General features: G+C 34.7%; 1 long non-coding RNA gene across 3 annotated transcripts; it reads right to left on the reverse strand.

Annotated features, from left to right (window-relative positions):
* Positions 1–11,412: 11,412 nt before the first annotated feature.
* On the reverse strand, positions 11,413–14,379 carry LOC113321055. 3 transcript variants are annotated; one of them, XR_003346443.1, is made up of 4 exons: positions 13,737–14,378; positions 12,552–12,691; positions 12,334–12,448; positions 11,413–11,886 (listed from the first exon to the last, which is right to left on the reverse strand). It is a non-coding gene; the product is annotated as an uncharacterized LOC113321055 (long non-coding RNA). The 3 variants fall into 3 exon arrangements; XR_003346442.1 differs by having other exon boundaries at positions 12,334–12,408; positions 13,737–14,374; XR_003346441.1 differs by having other exon boundaries at positions 12,334–12,691; positions 13,737–14,379.
* Between the last annotated feature and the right edge of the window lie 4,459 nt (positions 14,380–18,838).

An 18,838-nucleotide genomic window follows, 5' to 3' on the forward strand; every position in this document is an offset into this window, starting at 1 on the left:
GTGGAGACCGGAACTCAAGAATGCGACTAGGAAGCCGATTGATTAAGTATGTAGTTGTCAAGGATCCATGCGACCAAGATTTCTTGGGAACATTCATTTGAATCATAAGAGCACGAGTAGTTTCCAGAATGTGCCAAAGTTTTCGTTCCGCAACACCGTTTTGCTGTGATGTACCCACACAACTAGTCTGATGAATAATACCATGATTGCGAAGATAACCTGGTAAAAGACATTTGACAAACTCGGTACCATTATCAGATCTAAACGTTTTTACTTTAGCATCAAACTGATTAATTATCATAAGATGAAATTCTTCAAAAACAGATGACACTTCATTCTTAGCTTTCAATAACTATATCCATGTATCACGAGACCAATCATCTATGAATATAACAAAATATTTGTATCCATCATACGAATCAATTGGAGCAGGACCCCATAAGTCTGAATAAATTAATTCGAAAGCCATAGTAGATCGAGACATATAATTAGAAAATGGTAAGCGATATTGTTTAGAAAATTGACAAACATCACAAACTTGTGACTCAACAGAAATTGAAAGGAAAATCCTAGACAAAATACGACTGGAAGGATGTCCAAGTCGTTTATGAAAATTATTTTGATTAGAGCTTTCTGTTAGACACGCCTTGTCACCAGGACTTAACAGATATAGTCCATGACAATAAATGCCTTTACCAATCGTCTTCTTCGTCTTTCGATCCTGAAAGATGACCGAAGTAGGAGTAAATTTAACATCAGAATTCAAAGAATTGGTGATTTTTCCAACAGATAGTAACTGAGTAGGAAAAGATGGAACAACAAGTGCATCGGAAGGTGGACAATGAGAAAAAAAGTTGACTTTCCCACTTCCTATTACAGGAACAGTACTTCCATTGGCAACATAAACATATTTATGAGAACTAAGGATAAAATGATGAACCGAAGAAGAATCATTATTCCATATGATCTGTTGCTCCTGAGTCAATAATCCAAGTACGAAATTTTGAGATAGTCGAGGTAAGAAAAGCGAGTAAATTACCTGAAGCATGTGTGGACTTTTGATCAGATTTATTACCCAACTGTTGGAAAAATTCCTTCAACTTATTCATGGTAAATGAAGTATTATCGGCTACTGCAGCTCAGGAACTCTTATGCTTTTCGAAATTAGCTTTAAGATGAGGATAAATCTCCCAACGTCGATCCTTGGTGTGCCCAGATTTACTACAATGGTCACAATGAAAAGTTTCACTTACTCTTACCACGAAAGTTTTTACCTTTGTCCACCCCAAAGAATTTCTTCTTATCATCTTTTTGGGTCAAAAGAGCACTAGATTCACCTGCATCCAGATCTGATGTCACTTTAGAAATACGATTCACGACTTTTCTTCGCGTTTCTTCACGTTGAACAGTTGCACAAACACTAGACAAGCTTGGTAATTCAGCATTCATGAGAATATTGCTTCTAAGAGATTCATATTCTGGTTTGAGGCTACTGAGCACATCAAAGATTTTATCTTCTTCAGCCCTTTTTAAAAGATTTTTTGAATCAATTGTATGACGACGATAAGAATCAATTAACACCATTCAGGAGGACATAAATTAACCTATAACCCCCATTATTGTCTGATTGTTCCATCATCAAACACCCAAAAGAAAAAAAAAAAGTAAATAAATCAAGAGACAATCACTTGACAGAAGAATAATGGCTAGGAACGTTAGAGATCCCCTGATACCATCTTGTAGATTTGAAGAAGTAAACAAAAAACACAGTAATTACGTGGTTCAGCAATATCCTACGTCCACGGGAGAAGAAATAGATTAGTATTTTCTTATTATGCATCGATGGAGGTTACAGGTCTTATGTAGATTACACCATATCTATCAATAGTAAGAATACTAAAGAGAATATATTGAGTATATATTGTTGTTGTATGTATCAACCACATATATAGAAGTAAAATCTTATCCAATATTTCTTCTCCATTCAACAGGTTCTAATAGGGAAACACAACCAAAAGATATTTGGAAACAGAATTCCTACAAAAAAACAAACAAATAAGATCTTCTTTGTTTTCTGTATTTCATGGAAGATTCATTTCAGGTTATTGAGAGTAAAAATCATAATGCAAGATGTTTTTGTTGTTGAGGATGATACTGTATTGAACCATCTGTCGTGATTTTGTTGCTTCTGCGACGTACTTTAAGCGATGCTCCGATGTATTTTTTAGTGGCGATCAAAGATGAAGAAGGAGTTGATGTTGTTTGCTTTCAAGGGTTAGGGTTTGATTTAAAAAGACGGAGGCGTAGATAAGATAAATGGATGAAGAAAAGAAAACTATCCTACTTATAAAAACTTACAAGATCTAGTTTAGGGTTCACTAACTTTTGTTATTCGATCCAACGTCTATAACGTATAGATATGTGCTTGATAATTTGATTCATTTCAACCGAGGATAATTTGATGTATTGGGTAAACCAACAGGGATTAGCCCGTTTGGCCAGGGATGGACCTCTCAAGTTATATTTATTTATTTATTAACGGGAAAAGATGTAATCCTCTCAATTTTATTTATATTAAAAAATTATATACATCATGTCCACATACATTGTTGAAAAACATAATAAAATACAGATTTTTTTGTATCACAATAATAAGCAAATTGTAATATACATGAATTTCAAAAAGGAAATTGATGATACTCGAGGGTTGGCCTTTCAATTAGAATCCTGCCATTTTGATTTGAAGAATTTGTCTTCTTCTTCACTGTCTTCTTCATTAAGTTTTTGTCCCAAAAGGGAGTAATAAGCACAAAACATCATTATCACAATCAAATCTGGTAGCCATTGATCTTCACGAAACTATAGATATACGTCAAACCGAAAGAAATTGTCCTTGATGTATTTGGAACAATTGTTATAACAATCGCTAGAACGCCTATAAGGCTATGAAAAACCTCTGATGGATCTAAGAGAACCATTAGAGAGATAATGAAACTGAAACTGGGAAAACCCATAAATCATATACAATAGCGATGTTTTTATTTTTTTGAAATACTAATAAAATATTTATGATCCAAATCTATTTGGGAAATCTGAATAATTTAGATAATATCCAACAGATTGGATTACAATATAAAAGAATCCAAGATTCAAGAAGATTTTTTCCAGAGAGTTTTTTTGGGAAAAACGGTTACGGGAAGAGGGGAGAGAAAGTTATATTTATAGGTTAGGGATCGACTCCTGCGCTGGTCGTATCGGTTTATCATCTCTTCTCCGACATGTACAAGAAGAGCTCTGAAGTCTATTCCGGTGAGCCCATTGTTTACCAATAGAAGATTCTAATCATACTTGGTCTTCTAGCATTTCTTTTGTTTATAGGATGTTTCTATGTAAGAAATCAAAAAATGATACGAGGGTTGTGAACTGATTCTTGCCACAGACCGGACAATCCAAAACAAATTGCAAAACTGAGTTTATCTTGTAAGTTTATTTCAATAGCAAAGTGGCATATAAGGTCTGTGTCATACTTTCTTTCTTTTTTTTTTTTTTTTTTTTTTTTTTGCAAGATTTTATAAACTAGGACTTCCCAATTTTTTGGCGGGAAAGCCATCCAAATTGTACCTTAAAAGAAGTGGTATGAAGCTCCACATCATTACAATATATATGTAGGATGTTGACTAAATCACAATAGTAATATAATATACAGTAATAATTATAGTCTAGGTTATCCATATCATCCGCCCAAATCATAGTAGTAAAACCCGTATCAGCACCTACCAATACCACATTTTCCATATGTGCCACCCCATTTGATAAAACTATCAAGATAGTGAATTAACACACTTCAGAGAAATTATGTTAACCCAAGGGTGATCCCTAGCCCTCCCAAGAGCCTCAATGACAGAAAGTTTAAGCCGTTGAGGACCACACCAGTCTTCACTACAGAAGATTGTTAAATTTGTAACTTTTCTAAGCCATAAACACAAACATATTTTTTTAAAAAATTAAAGGTCCAAAGACCAAAAAAAGAATAAGAATTGCAACAATAGAGAAGTTGTTCCAACCTGGCGATGTGTGTGTTTGGTGCGTTGTGTGTGGGGTGGTGGTGTTGGGGTGGGGGGTGTATTTGTCGATACCACTGTAATACCAGAGTTATAGGTCAACTCCACTAAATTTGTACATCTAAAAATATATATATATATATATATATATCACTAATCTATAACACAGTTACCTTTTTCTGGAGGAGACAAAGAAAGGCCGGGATGGAGTCTTGGAAAGACAAATAGTGGTCAGGATGAATTTTGAGCTCATCCACCGTTCTTTGTGTCTTTAAGAAAATCTTGATCGCTCATTTTGGTCTGATTCCAAATTTGATAAAAGTTGGAAACTGCCGGCAATCATGTGTCACATTCTCCGTTTTTTCTCACTATTCTCCCTACGGGTCTTTGATACAGGTTGATTCTAAAACTATCCTGACTTATTCCCTCAACAAGTAGATGAGTATCATGGACTTCAGATATGAAAACTGTTTCAGAAATCTCCCTCAATCTTTTGATAGTTCGTCCCCACCATTAACGACATTTTTCAGATAATGTCTCTTCGTATCTCCTTAGGAGTTGGATTCAGAAAAGTGAAAGGGTGATTTGGTTTTGTAGAAATGTCTATGGATCCAGGGGTTTACGTTTAAGAATCCAACAAAAATTCGTAAGGCTTTTTGTAGTTCCCTTTACTGTGTGGTTGTTGTTGATCGTGATTTTGTAGCCCAAATCTGCACCGTGTGCCTCCAGAGTAACGGGACAGTTTGGAGGGATCCAGTCCTTTTTCTTTTTTCTTTAATCTCTTTTTCGTAAAAATCACCTTCGTCCAGAGTCTCTACCGTCCAACATGTAACAATGTCCGGCTTTCTAAACCCGAATAAAGTAGTCGACTCTTGGCATTTCCAAATTTTCGAGTGGAACTCTTTGGACTCGTGGCACTCCCATCATCACATTTTTCGTCAGTGGACTACGTGGTAAATAACAAGCATCTTCTGTTTCTATCAAGAGCGACATAAACTTTTGTTCCATGCAGTTGCCGTCACCACTTATCAGAGGATGCGAGTTCGAGATTTTATAGAGAGACACAGGTGATGAAAGAATAAAATGAATGGGGTCTTTCTTGAGAAAGAGAAGTGGGTCAGTGGTGAATCTGAATTATGATCTCTCTACAGCAACAACAACATGGGGTTTGTGGATTGAATTCGAGGAATGTGCCGTGGCTTGAATTTAGAAGTGGCACTGGTGAACGTGTATGCGGCAGCAGCAGATGGAAATGGAGTTGGCCTGAAGCTAGGAATTGCTCTACGTGTTTGAATGTTGTTGAGGTTTTGAGCTCGAACTAGTGGTGGAAGTGCTGACAACAACAAGGTTGGATTTCTTTGGATAATGGAGATGGGGTCGAGACGGAAATGAAGATGAGTGGTGATGGATTTTCGAATTTGTGGTCGACTGATGGAGCTGTTAAGCTCGAGTAAGAGCAGTGAGTAAACGAACAGAACAGAGGGTGATGTTGTGACCGGACTTGGTAATTGCCTGAGTTTGGACTTGGCCTGGATTTGGAAGGAGCTCGATTTGGATGTAATGGTCACTGAAGTGGGTATGGAATGTTAGTTAATCGAAGACTAATTATTATTTCTTAAAGTTAGCCGTGATTATTTAGGGAAGGGGTTTCCTAAACCGGTTAGGATTTTTGGTGGCCAAGTTTGTAACCTATATAAATAGGTAAATAGGCCTTGTAAAATTGTATTATGTAGAAAACGGTTAAGAGATCGGTGAGAGATTTTTTTTATAGCTTTTAGGGTAAAAAGCTAGGGTTTCGTTATGATAGCATATTGGTGAGGAACAAGAGACAAGGTTATCGTCTCGGGTAATTGTTGCGGTGTAACCAAGGGTTTGCTGGGATTCACACGACGTTGTAATCATTTTTCTTCATAGTGGATTTGAGTTGGTGCGGCTCAAAGTAGACGTAGACAATATATACACATTGTATGTATTGGTCGAACCACTATAAATCTTGTGTCTCGTGAGTTGATTTATCTTTCTCGTATTTTCATAGTTGTTTGTGCTTGGTTTACTTATTATTCATCATAATATCTCAAGATCCGTTATTTCGCGGTTGTCAGTGATTCCATAAAAAATCCTGACAACTGGTATCATTGCTTTAGGTTAAGCTCCAGGTTGCTCTTAGCATAGGGTTGATCGTAGTACGATTGGAGTGGGAGTTATGGGTGATAATAACGAAAGTACGGTATCTAGGGTTAAAGTTTTTAATGGGAAGAACTTTGCGTTTTGGAAGTCTCAGATGGAAGACTACCTATATGAGAAAGACCTTGCTGATCCATTGGGTGGAGTTGCGAAAAAGGGAGCACGCAAAGACAATGAATGGACAACTCTTGATCGCAAGTGTGTAGCCGTGATCCATAGATGTCTAACATAGGAAGTCTACAATAACGTACAAGAAGAAACTAGTACGAAGATCTTATGGATAAACTTGAAAAGTTGTATCAAAAGTCATCAACCTCGGGGAAGATTGTGTTGTGTGAACAATTATTTAATCTGAAGATGCAAGAAGGCGAAGCGATTTCAGCACATCTTGGAAAGTTTAAATTGATTATTTCCCAGCTTTCAAAAGTTAGTATTACTTTTGATGATGAAGTTCAAGCTTTACGGTTGTTGTCGTCATTACCAAAAAATTGGGAGACTGCAAGGACTACCATTAGGAATTCCGCAGGGAGCGAGAAGTTGAAGCTTGATGATGTGCAACAAAGGTTAATTGCTGAAGAGGAAAGAAGAATAGAACAAGGTTATGGTTCTAGTACTTCAAGCTCGGCCTTAAGTTTGCAGGAAGAAGATAGAGGCAGGAGTTCAAATAGGAACAACAACAACAACAACAAATCCAGATGGAAGTCTAGAGGGAAATCTAGGGGAGATCTCAATCCCGGTCTAGAGGTGTTGTTGAGTGCTGGGCGTGTAAGAAAGTAGGACACTACAAACGCGATTTTCTGGAAAACAAAGGTGCTAATAATGGTGGAAACAAAGGTAATCAACAAGAGGTCAACGTAGTTGCAGCTGCGGAACCGGTGAAGGTCCTTATATACATATATCACATTGAAGAAGACCATCTACACAAACATGTTTTTTTTTGCTTTTAGTGTCTATGGACACATTTATTCGCTATTTGCGCAATTTATTTATTTATTTTTGGTCTTTAGGGAGATTTTCTCTTCGCTCTAATAACGATTTTCTCAAGTCTTCATGGTGTTTCCTGGCTTGATATTCTCGATTCATCAAGAGCATCAATGATTCTGATCGAGTTCGCTTTGGATTCATCTTCAACAAGAGGGATTTAGGGAAACCTGATTCGTTTGGATCTACAAGATTTCGAGCAAAATACTCCATTTTATTTGGAGCATCTCTTATTGAATAAGATAATTATTTCATAAGGTCAGAGCTGATTCCGGTTTACACCATCATTTGTCAATACTACTGGTACAAAAATTGGATATCTTTGTGGTTCATGGTTCTTTCTCTTCGTGATGTATTTTCAATTGGTATTGTCAATTGTACTTGGGTTTATTATTTTGTATTTTGGTGTGTTTGATAATCTTGTAAGCAATCATGTACTTACTATTTTGGTTTGAATGAACTGAAATGTGATTTCCATTAAAAAATAAATACAATACAATAAATATTAAAAATAAAAATAAAAAAATATATTTACACATTAACACTTAATAAATAAATAAAAAAGATGATTGAAAGAGATTTTTAATAAAATTAAATATTTTTGCTAATCATATATTGGAGTAATTTATATACATTTATCATAAGAGTTTTATAGACTCTATATTTATGAAATAAAATAAAAGACAATCGAAAATATTTTTTTGTAAGTCTTCCAGAATCTTACATATTTTACAAGACTTTAATCAAGACAAATATATACATAAAAGTCACTCAAAATCTTGAAAATAGGTAAGTATACAAAGTCTTCGAATTATCAAGTTTTTAAGAAGTAATACAAACTTTAGAAGACATTTTTACAATCTACAACCAGTAACATAAACTTCGAAAGAGATTTTAAAAGTATATAACCACTAACGCAATACTTTGTAATTCCGTTAAAGTCTTTAGAAATCATTAAAAGTATTTTTTTGAGTAAACTCCTGTTAGTCCTGCTGAAATTGAGAAGAAGCATGGAAGAGAAGGGGAGAAAAGGGGAAGAGGCACAAATAGTTGGATCTTGGTAAAATCTTGTCTTTGTATGAAAGCGAATCTTGATAATATTTTTAGTCATAATGATATTTATCATCACTAGTCTTCTAGGGAATAGAAAAATTATTTGTAATGCATAAAAATCTCTAAGATTAATCTTCATATCGACATCCCATTAGATAAAAAAATCTAACAATTTGGAAGTTAGCCCTCCTACTCAATACTCAACAGTAGTGGATTTAGAAACCTTCTCGGAGAAAATGTATTGTCATGTTTTTGGTATTGGACCATGGATGTTTTGGAAATATACTCCTTTATATATTTCCAAAAATTTCAGTTCTAGACCTTTCCTTTGATGGACCATGAAGAGTCGAAATATTTGGATCCCAAAACAATAGACGATGAGAAAGTCATCATGATCAAGAACAAACAAAAACGAAAGAAAAGAAGATAACAAAATAGAGATCTCTACTAATCAATAAATCACGGCCCCAAGGAGAAGGATCACAGGATCCGTCTTTGGACAGCGGAAAATTTTAATTAGCACTCTCCTAAAGTGAATCTAATCCGAAGAAATAAAACGATTAGGAGGCTGAGATCTTGAAGAAGAAGAAAAAGCATCATCTAATGGTGTCAATCTACTGAACCTGAAAGTTTTGAACTTGTATATAAAAAGAAAGAAACTTTTGTAGTGACCATAATCTAATATGTAAATGAAGCTCGAGAATTATAGTGGTGGTGGTGGATCATGAGATCAAATCAAAACATGAACAACAAGCAAAGTTATGCACGGGATTGGTTTTCTGCTCCAAAAAGATATCATTTGCTACATGATTCTCCAACAAGATATATTTGATAGTACGATTTGTATATAGAGGGAGAAAATGAAGCCCAACTGACACAAGCAATGGATTTTTAGGGGTACAATAAGAAAGATTAAAAGAACTTTAGTTGGTTTCATCGACAGAGTTATGACCTAGTACTAGGACAACAAATCAGGCATATAAATTCAACTTTGTGAACTAGGCATCACAAATGCAACACTCAACCGAGAGAGTTTACAGAAAAACTTCATCTATTCTTGGTCTTGTTTCCCTGTTGTACTCGCTCTTTCCTATTCCAATTAGTTTTATTTTTGTAATTACTTGTAACTCAAGAGATGTATCGTATATAAATAAATTGTTCTCTTTTGGTTTTCCTATCATTGAGAAACCAAGCATTCATTGAATTATGTCTTCTTTACATGTTTGTGAATTAACAGAATAAAATAAAACACATGAAATCATAACCACCAACAACAAAAAACTCTTTGCATTCTTACTCTCCATCTAAAGTGATGATTTTGTTAAAAAAAATTGTGGTGTTTCCAACGATACAAGTGTATCTATATATATAGAGCTTGGGAATCATAGACTTTTTGCTACAGAGCATTGTTACATGGGACATTCACATGGATTTGAATCTGACTAACGACAATTTTCATTATAGTATTTAGAAATACCCTAGATTATTTCTCTTTTTTTCCAAGATAATAATCAGACAATACGGTAAGCGCGCTAACTTGAGTTGTACACCATGTGGTCAAAACTATTGTATTAAGAGTAGGACTTTCCTAATAGAGTTAAATTCGATTTGCCTAATAAAGGTTTTGAAATCTTATCGGGACTTTTTAAAACTGTTTCGGATAACATAATTAAGAGTAGTTAAGTAATTAAATATTAATCACTAGAGCCAAAAATGTGCAGATCCGAAATTAATTTATCATCGTTACATATAGTAATCGTATTTATATAGACAGTTGCATGCACATGACATATAAAAATACCCTAGTGACTAGATTATTTCTCTTTTTTTCCAAGATAATAATCAGATAATACGGTAAACGTGCTAACTTGAGTTGTACACCATGTGGACATTACTATTGTATTAAGAGCGGGACTTTCCTAATAGAGTTACATTCGATTTTCCTAATAAAGGTTCTGAAATCTTTTCGAAACTTTTCAAAATTGTTCCTGACAACATGATTAAGAGTCGTCAAGTAATTAAATATTAATCACAAGAGCCAAAAATGGTCAAACCCGCAATTAAATTATCCTCATTACAGATGGTATTCGTATAATTTATATAGACAGTTGTATGCACATGAAATAGAGAAATATCCTAGAGTATTTCTCTTTTTTTCCAAGATAATAATCAGACAATACGGTAAACGCGCTAACTTGAGTTGTACACCATGTGGTCATTACTATTGTATTAAGAGTGGGACTTTCCTAGTAGGACTTGAGTTATATTCGATTTTCCTAATAAAGGTTCTGCAATCTTATCGGCACTTTGCAAAGTTTTTCATGATAACATGATTAAATATAGTCAAGTAATTAAATATTCATCACTAAAGTCAAAAATGCACAAATCCGCAAGTAAACTATCATCATTACGGATGGGATTCACACCTCTTTAGCGCCACGTCCGGCAGACTCATTCAATACCAGCAGGCTACTGTTTGATCAAAACAAGTAAAATATTTTGAAAGAAAGACCGTAAAAAGCATATCAATACAAAAAAAATCAATGTACTACGTAGTAATATTTTTCGGAGCCTTATTACATGCGGCGTTCACATGGTTATAAATCAGAATATCCAACTATAGAAATGTCAGTATCTAACGACAACTTATAAAATCCAATATATTTGTTAATGAATGAAAAATATAAATCCTTTAAAATTACTAAAACGGTGAGTTATGAATATACCCTTTTCTAAATTATATTCCTTCCATCTTCCTACGTCTACTTCTTTTGATTAAAAGAGTATAATACTTTTAAGTGCTAGAAGTGTACATGATAAAACAATTAAAAAATATGGTATAACGCGCTAACTTAAGTTGTACACGTCATTACTAGCGTATTCAGATATGGTTATTGGAATTGACATTCGATTTGCCAAATAGAGATTCTGAAATCTGTTGCCAAAAAAAGAGTAGGATTTTCCAATAATAGAAATGGAACGACAACTTTACAAGGTCCATTATATTAGGTAATGAATGAAAAACATAAACACAAAATTGGTTAAAAAGACCAAAACAAAAAATTCATGGGTGAAATAGACTCTTAGCTTTAGATACTGTTTATATAGCCAAAAATTAGAAAAATACTATTCATTTAGCCAAAATGGATATTTGACCCATAATATTTTTTAATTATTAACCTGAAGAGACAATTATGTCCCTATCTTCTACAAATGTTTACTGGGTTGGAGAAGAAAACAGAGAAATCTATAAAAAAAACAGAGTACAACGACAACAAAAAAAAACAGAATTAATTTGCTTTGTTTTACGAGTTAATTGCAAGCAAAACAGAGCAAAAAACAGAGCACTAAAACAGAGTAAAAAACATAGCAAAACAGAGCTTGTACAACAAAATACAGAGTACGTAAAACAGAGCTTGTACATCATTCAACCAATGTAACTGCAAAATCCTTCCAGCTTCCCTGTAAGCAGTTACAAGACCACCTGCAGTTCACTACCTTCTCTGCCAGGCCAAGTGCTATCAACAACTCCAGCCAAAATGGATAAGCCTTTAACACCTTTAAGAACTGATGAAGGTATTGATCTCCCAGGTTTCAATCGAGCATCCTGTCCATTTAAGAGTGATTTAGTAAACTTAAATTGTCAGATAAGTTTTGAATATAGAAAAAAGACTCATACATATATCCTTTACAGAGTATGAAGATTTTGTATATGTCTTTTTAATGGCCCATAAACCAGACGTTGAGTACTATACTCAAACATACATTTCTTTTATCCATTATGTTATACATACATAAACAAATCAACCCCAAATGCACAAATACAAAAGCAAATACAGCTGCATCAACTGTACTGTGTACCACAACTGAACACACTTCAAGGAAACAACACTAATCACCATTAAGTGACGGCCACATCATGCTTTAATCCATCTAATCCACTAACTCTTACTTATAGCCAATTACAATAAAAGTATCCACAAACTTGGATGCATCCATATAACAAAATAAATAGGATGAACAGACAAACTAAACAAATTTTTTTATTTCTTACCCTGGTTGCTCAATTGAAAGGAATTTTGGTTTCTCACTTCACTTGAAACATGAAACTCCACAAACAGGCCTTGGCCTTTTTCCGATACATATGATCACAAAAATAACAACAGGAACTACTCTTTGTTAAATAGGCACCAAAAGAACCGAGTGCTAGCTGACAAGCATGGACATGATTTTTATAGAAATCAAATGCATTGTAGTTGAATTTATACTCACAGTGTAATCTTCTCCTTGTACTAGAGGGTTCACAGCATTTGAACTCTTTAATATTACAAGTTTCTTGTCCTCCTCTTTATCTTCCAGTAGGAAAAAGAGAATGAAATACATACATCTTTGGTAATGTAAATTATCTGCATCTGCAATGAGTTATAACGATACCGATCATCTTTCGCGTTATCATACCATGTATTAACCAAATTCCACCAAACATAAAACTGGATGAAACCAGTTTCATCTGAGTTTAAAAATGAGTGAAACTAAACTCAACCCGATCTAACATACAATGAAACCAGTTTCATCCTATATTAGACATAGGTGAAGCTAAATTCAACCCAATTTAGTATAGGATGAAAACCAATTGCATGGTAGTTTAAAATGGGTGAAACCAAATTCAACTCAATTTAATGTAGGATGAAACCCAGTTTCATCCTTGTTTACAATTAGTGATACCTAATTCAAAAATCATAGATTCATCCTACCTATAGATGAAACTAATTTCATTCTATTTTAAAATTGGTGAAAGCAAATTCAACCCAATTTAGTAAAGGATGAAACCCCGTTTCATCCTTGTTTATAATGAGTGAAACTAGTTTAATCCTTGTTTAAACTTAGATGAAAACAATTCAGCTCAACCCAAAACAGGATGAAACCAGTTTCATCCAAGCCTAATTCAATTAATCTCAAACTAGTTTAAGCAATTGAATCCAAACCATAAACATGGATGAAAAACAATTCAATCAAATTCAAAACAGGATGATACCCGTTTCATCCATGTTTAAGCAATAAGGAAAAATAAAAAGTCTATAATGCATTCATCTCATAGTTTTTGGGTTTAATACAGGATGATACCGGTTTCTTCTATAAGAAGATGATACAAGTTTCATACTTATTTAGACATGGATGAAAATCATTTCAACCAAATTCAAATTAATGATAACAGTTGCATCCAATTATTTCTGACTTGAAGCTTGTATGTAGAACAAAATCAATTCATAAAGTGTTTATGCAAAATAGCTAGATACATGCATATCTTTGAATCTACATCAAAAAATTCAGTTTTGTAATCAATCTAAACATCCCAAAAACCCTCTAATTTAACCTTAATCTTTCACACAATCTCATAGATTGACAAAACAAACTATCAATTCATAATGAATAAATGAAGAACTTGTAATCACTTACCTCGTCAAAGAAGAAGACGAATCAACAAAATTTATCATCACCAGATTCAACATGGAACCATCTTCTTCATCTTCATCGTTCGATTGCAATTTCTTCACTTCTCTAAAACAAACCCATCCATCGATCCCATCTCAAATTCATCTTCTTTGATTCTTACAGCCAAGAACTGAATAACACCACCACTAAATCAAACCAAATACCACCGGAAAACTGAAACTAAAAAAAAAATAGGGATTTCACTTCATGTTTTGTACCACAGAAAAATCCACCGACAATGATGAAATAAAAGGGGATTCAAAACGTCTTCACGGTTGATTCCTGTTTTACTCTTCTTTACTGATGATGAAAAAAATGGGTTTCCATCTTTTTTCTACTGTTACTAGACGAAATATAAAAAGGTACAGTTTAAAATTCAAGGAAAAAGATGGCTCTCAGTTGAGATTATAGAAATAAAATACTTATGGATCGAAAAAATTGGTTACAGATCGAAGTAAATGATGAAAAGATTGACATCGAATCATGGATGGAAAACAAGAAAGATGAGGTGCAGAAGTGATGGAAAACGAGAGCTTTCTTTTGGCTTTTTTAGATCTGGTTTATGTTTGAGGAGACGGAGAAGACGAGAAGAAGATATCCCTTCCAAAAGGGTAGTAACGTAAACCCCTCTCCATTGGCTATTTGACCCAGGCCGAATCCTACTGTCTATTTGGCCCAAGAAACACCCAATTTTAACTATATAGCCCATTTTCTGAAACATAAACCCTTTAAAATTATTAAAACACCAAGTTGTGTATGTGTTTTTTTTTCTAAATTATATTCCTTCCATCTTCCAACGTTTTCTTCTTTCGATTAAAAGTGCATACGATAATCAAAACTAAATAGTATAATATCGTTCACGTTAGAGGTGTGCATGATAAAACTATCAAACAATACAGTATAACGTGCTAATTTGAGTTGTACACCATATGGTCATTACTAGTGTATTCAGATATGGTTATTGGAGTTGGCATTCGATTTTCCAAATAGAGATTCTGAAATCTTATTGCCAAAAAAAAGTAGGGCTTCCCAGTTATAGAAATGTAACGAGTCTAACGATAACTTTGCAATATCCATTATATTAGGTAATGAATGAAAAATATAAACCCTTTAAAATTACTAACATGGCATTGGCAAGTTGTGTATATGTCTTTTCTCTAAATTATATTTCTTCCATCTTCCAGCGTTTGCTTCTTTTGGTTAAAAGTGCATATGATAATTAAAAAAAAATAAACAGTATAACATTGTAAGGCTAGAGGTATGCATGAGAAAATAATCAAACAATACGGTATAACGCGCTAACTTGAGTTGTACACCATGTAGTCATTACTAGTGTATTCAGGAGTTGAAACTCCATTTGCCTAATAGAGATTCCAAAAGATTATGGGTAAAGGAGTAGGACTTTCCAAAAGTAGGACTTGAGTTGTAGACCATGTGGTAACTGTTCCTGGTAACATAAAAAAAGTAGGACTTTCTAAAACGTCCAGTAGACTCATTCAATACCAGCAGGCTGCTGTTTGATCAGAACAAGAAAAATACTTGGAAAGAAAAATATATCAGTACAAAAACAAAATCATTGTACTCTCTGATTAAATCTTTTACCATTAACTGCACCCCTACATATAGATATATTGGCAGTGTTAATTCTTGTGCCTTTTGTAGCCAACATGGGGAAACGATGGATCACATTTTCATTCAGTGATCCTTTGCTATGAGTGTGTGGTTTGCAAGTGATACAAATCCATTTGCTCTAGGCATTTATACCCATGCACTGTGAAACACTGGATTCTAGACTAAATTCTAAATCTAGTTATAATGAAATCTTTTCCTGACTAGCTCTTGAATATTAATAATACTAAACTAACTAGTAATTCAGTCACTAAGTGAGTTATAGCCAGCAACATAATTCCTGCAAAATTATATTCCAGGGCAAACCAAAACTCTTTGTGTAACCTGACAATCCAAGAAAATATGATGTACAGATTCCATTGCATATATTATGAAAAAAAATTAGCTTTCCATAATTGGTTCCAAGGGAAATTGCCGTCTCTATTACCTGCATCAGCACCTTGTAAGAATTCTGGTTTGATATTTGGGGTACTTGTTAGTTAAACCCTTCAAGTAAATCAAATCGTTGAGTTGGTGGGACTTGGTTTAGGTGATGGCGGGTGGTGTTGGGTTGGTAACTTGGTATTGATATTTGCATATGTCGCATGGAGGGAACCTTGTATAAATCCGCTAGTTGAAACATGGGATGCAAATGTAATGTATCGACGTCTATAGCGGATCGACTTCGGTTTCAAACTAAGAACTATAATATAAGCGATGTATGAACGATCCTCGTTCAGTCGAGGCCATTAAGCTCAAGGTGGATGAATCTTTTAGCTGCAGTTCATGAAAGTGTCTTAAAGAGAAACTGTCGGTTAATGCTGGATACTCTTGGAGACCCACCCAAACATTTTGAAGGATTTATTGCAAAACATTTCCGATCGTGCTGAATCAATTTTAACCTTGTTAAGAACTAGACTTGGCTCACCTGACTCTGTGAAATGGAGTCCTGACTCATCAGGTGAATTTAGAACAAAATCACTATCTGATTAAATCTTTTACCAGATGAATTTAGTAAAAATAGCATACTTGCATTTAAAGATGAATAATTCAAAGAATCAAAGCCAGCTGCTCAAAATTAAACGTAATCAAATCCATTAAAATGTACTCTAATTAAACAAATCCAAAGCCATAAAATGTTGGACTGCTCTCCAATTCGTCGCCGCTTGCTGTTTGCATCCACCTCCACCTCCAGCCCCCTGGTCAGGATTTTACTGCACATCCAGCTCCACCCCCTGGTCAGGATTTTCAAGTACATGATTCCATCCTCTGGTCACGATTTTCCTGTCATGCATTCAAGATAAAAGATCCCAATAAGTATGTTTCGTCTCGACTCCTAGCAAAGGTTTTAGCTTAAGAGAAACACTTAATACCTCAAGGGAAGCAATGTATTCCTCGATCACTGTCTTTGTGCTTTCTAATGATTCGCCCGCACTCCCAATGTTGCCACGATATTCCTGTCATGAATGAAAGATAAAAAGTTCCCGTCAGGAAGTTTCTTACAGTACTCCTGACCGTTATAAATCACATTACATAAATACTTGACACAAATGAGAGGACTTATTTGAATACATACAGTGAGAATATCCCGCACAACTTTCTTCTCTATCTGGTGACGAGACAATTCACTTTCAATCTTAGCATTTATCCTACAAATTCAGTATAATAACCTTAAGTCAAATATCAGATGCAGTGTGGCTTTATAAAGATAAAGGTCAAAACAAGAGAATTGTAGATGGTAACACTCACTCGGACGACCAAAGATAACCAAGAATAACAGCAACCGACTTCAGCAGATCCATAATAGGAAAACATTAGAGTCAGAAGGAAAGAGATATGATATGTATAAGAGCAACTGCAAGAGCAATGCTGACCTGGAGCGTGGAGAATCCATATTGCAATTTTTCCTTGTAGAGATCAGACGAGTTCAGCTGTAACATTATATGCAGAAGAGATGAACAACACAACAGTATAATATATTTGACATCAAAAGCGATAAACTTCAGGCTAATATCATGAGAAAAAAAGTGACATGAAAACGTGAGCAACCTGTTTTTTCTTGAGATGATTCGCCGCTGCATCAACTTTTTTGGAATATCTGCAGGATAATAAGTCGATCAGAAGCCCGTTAAGGAATCTCAGTGAGGAAATGTCAGACATCTGGAACCGGAGCTTTTAATAATTTAAGAAGAATAACTTCAAAATTACAACTTCTAGCTTTGACAAAGGAAGAGACGGGTAGGGTGTATTACCGTATGAAATGCTCCATAAGCCAAGTGATTCTTTCACCATCATTCTCCTCAAACTTTTTTACCAATATATCTTTTTTCATCTCGGCAATGCCACCTGAACAAGATAAGATAGGCATCGGTGCATTTTATGTTATTTCAGAGCTGCAGATGAAAGCAGGAAAGGTATATAAAATTTGCATGCCTTACCAGTTAATGATTCGATTAGAGATATGAGACGTTCTTCAATTTCTGCTTTAAAATGCATAGTGCTCGCATGAATCTGAGAAAGTAACCAAAGTAAATCTTGCGAATACTAAATATATTTCTTATATAAAGACTAAAAACATATACACATCAAGTTGCAGGCAAAACAATCTTATACAATATCATATATATGTTTCCAGTTAGTACTAATAAATGTTATAATTATCATAACACAATAAGCACAACTCTTCAGAAATGATGCGGACTTACCATATCCATGGAAGGAGGGAATATTGCAATGTCCAATTCCAGAGCATCATTCAGAAACTTGTCAGAAGCACAATCTTTCACTATATCAAGTGCCGCAATCCCAGACCCACAAAAATAATCATCCAATTCCTCATCCTGGATAAGTTTGATCATTACCTTGACTCCTCCGGCATTGACAAAATGCACTTGGTTCTCCAGATGTTCTAATAGAAAATAATAAACAACCAAACAAAGTGCAAGGCAGGTCTTCTTCTTCTTCTTGTTCTTTCTCTTCTTCTGTTTTTTCTTCGGCAGGACTTGTAAGAGATGAAAGAGCATTTACAACAACAGGCACACTGCCCACCTAACTAGGATCTATTTTCCATACAATTCATCAAAAGAGTATTTAAAAACCCGACAGCACACACTTTTGCATCCCATTCGGTACATGTGATTGCTTCTAATACCCAATTCATCAGTTTGCTGTTACTGCCGGCAATTGTTGCTACAGCTCCTCCTCCATGAAAAATCATCTGCGCGATAGTTTGTACTGCTCGTAGATCATCCCTTTCAGAAAACTTGCCAAGCGTAGAAACAAATACTTCTAAAGCTCCCATTTTCAGTAGAGAATGCACCAATAAGGCAACTTGACTTTTTCGACCAGGAACTGCATCATCCTCATGAGTTAGCTCTTCGAATGTAGAAAGAGTACAACTAGCTAGACGCTTCCCGCAGTTATCATCTTTTAATAATTCCATCATCAATGGAAAAGCC

Source organism: Papaver somniferum, chromosome 11 (assembly GCF_003573695.1).
Source record: "Papaver somniferum cultivar HN1 chromosome 11, ASM357369v1, whole genome shotgun sequence".
NCBI lineage: Eukaryota > Viridiplantae > Streptophyta > Magnoliopsida > Ranunculales > Papaveraceae > Papaver > Papaver somniferum.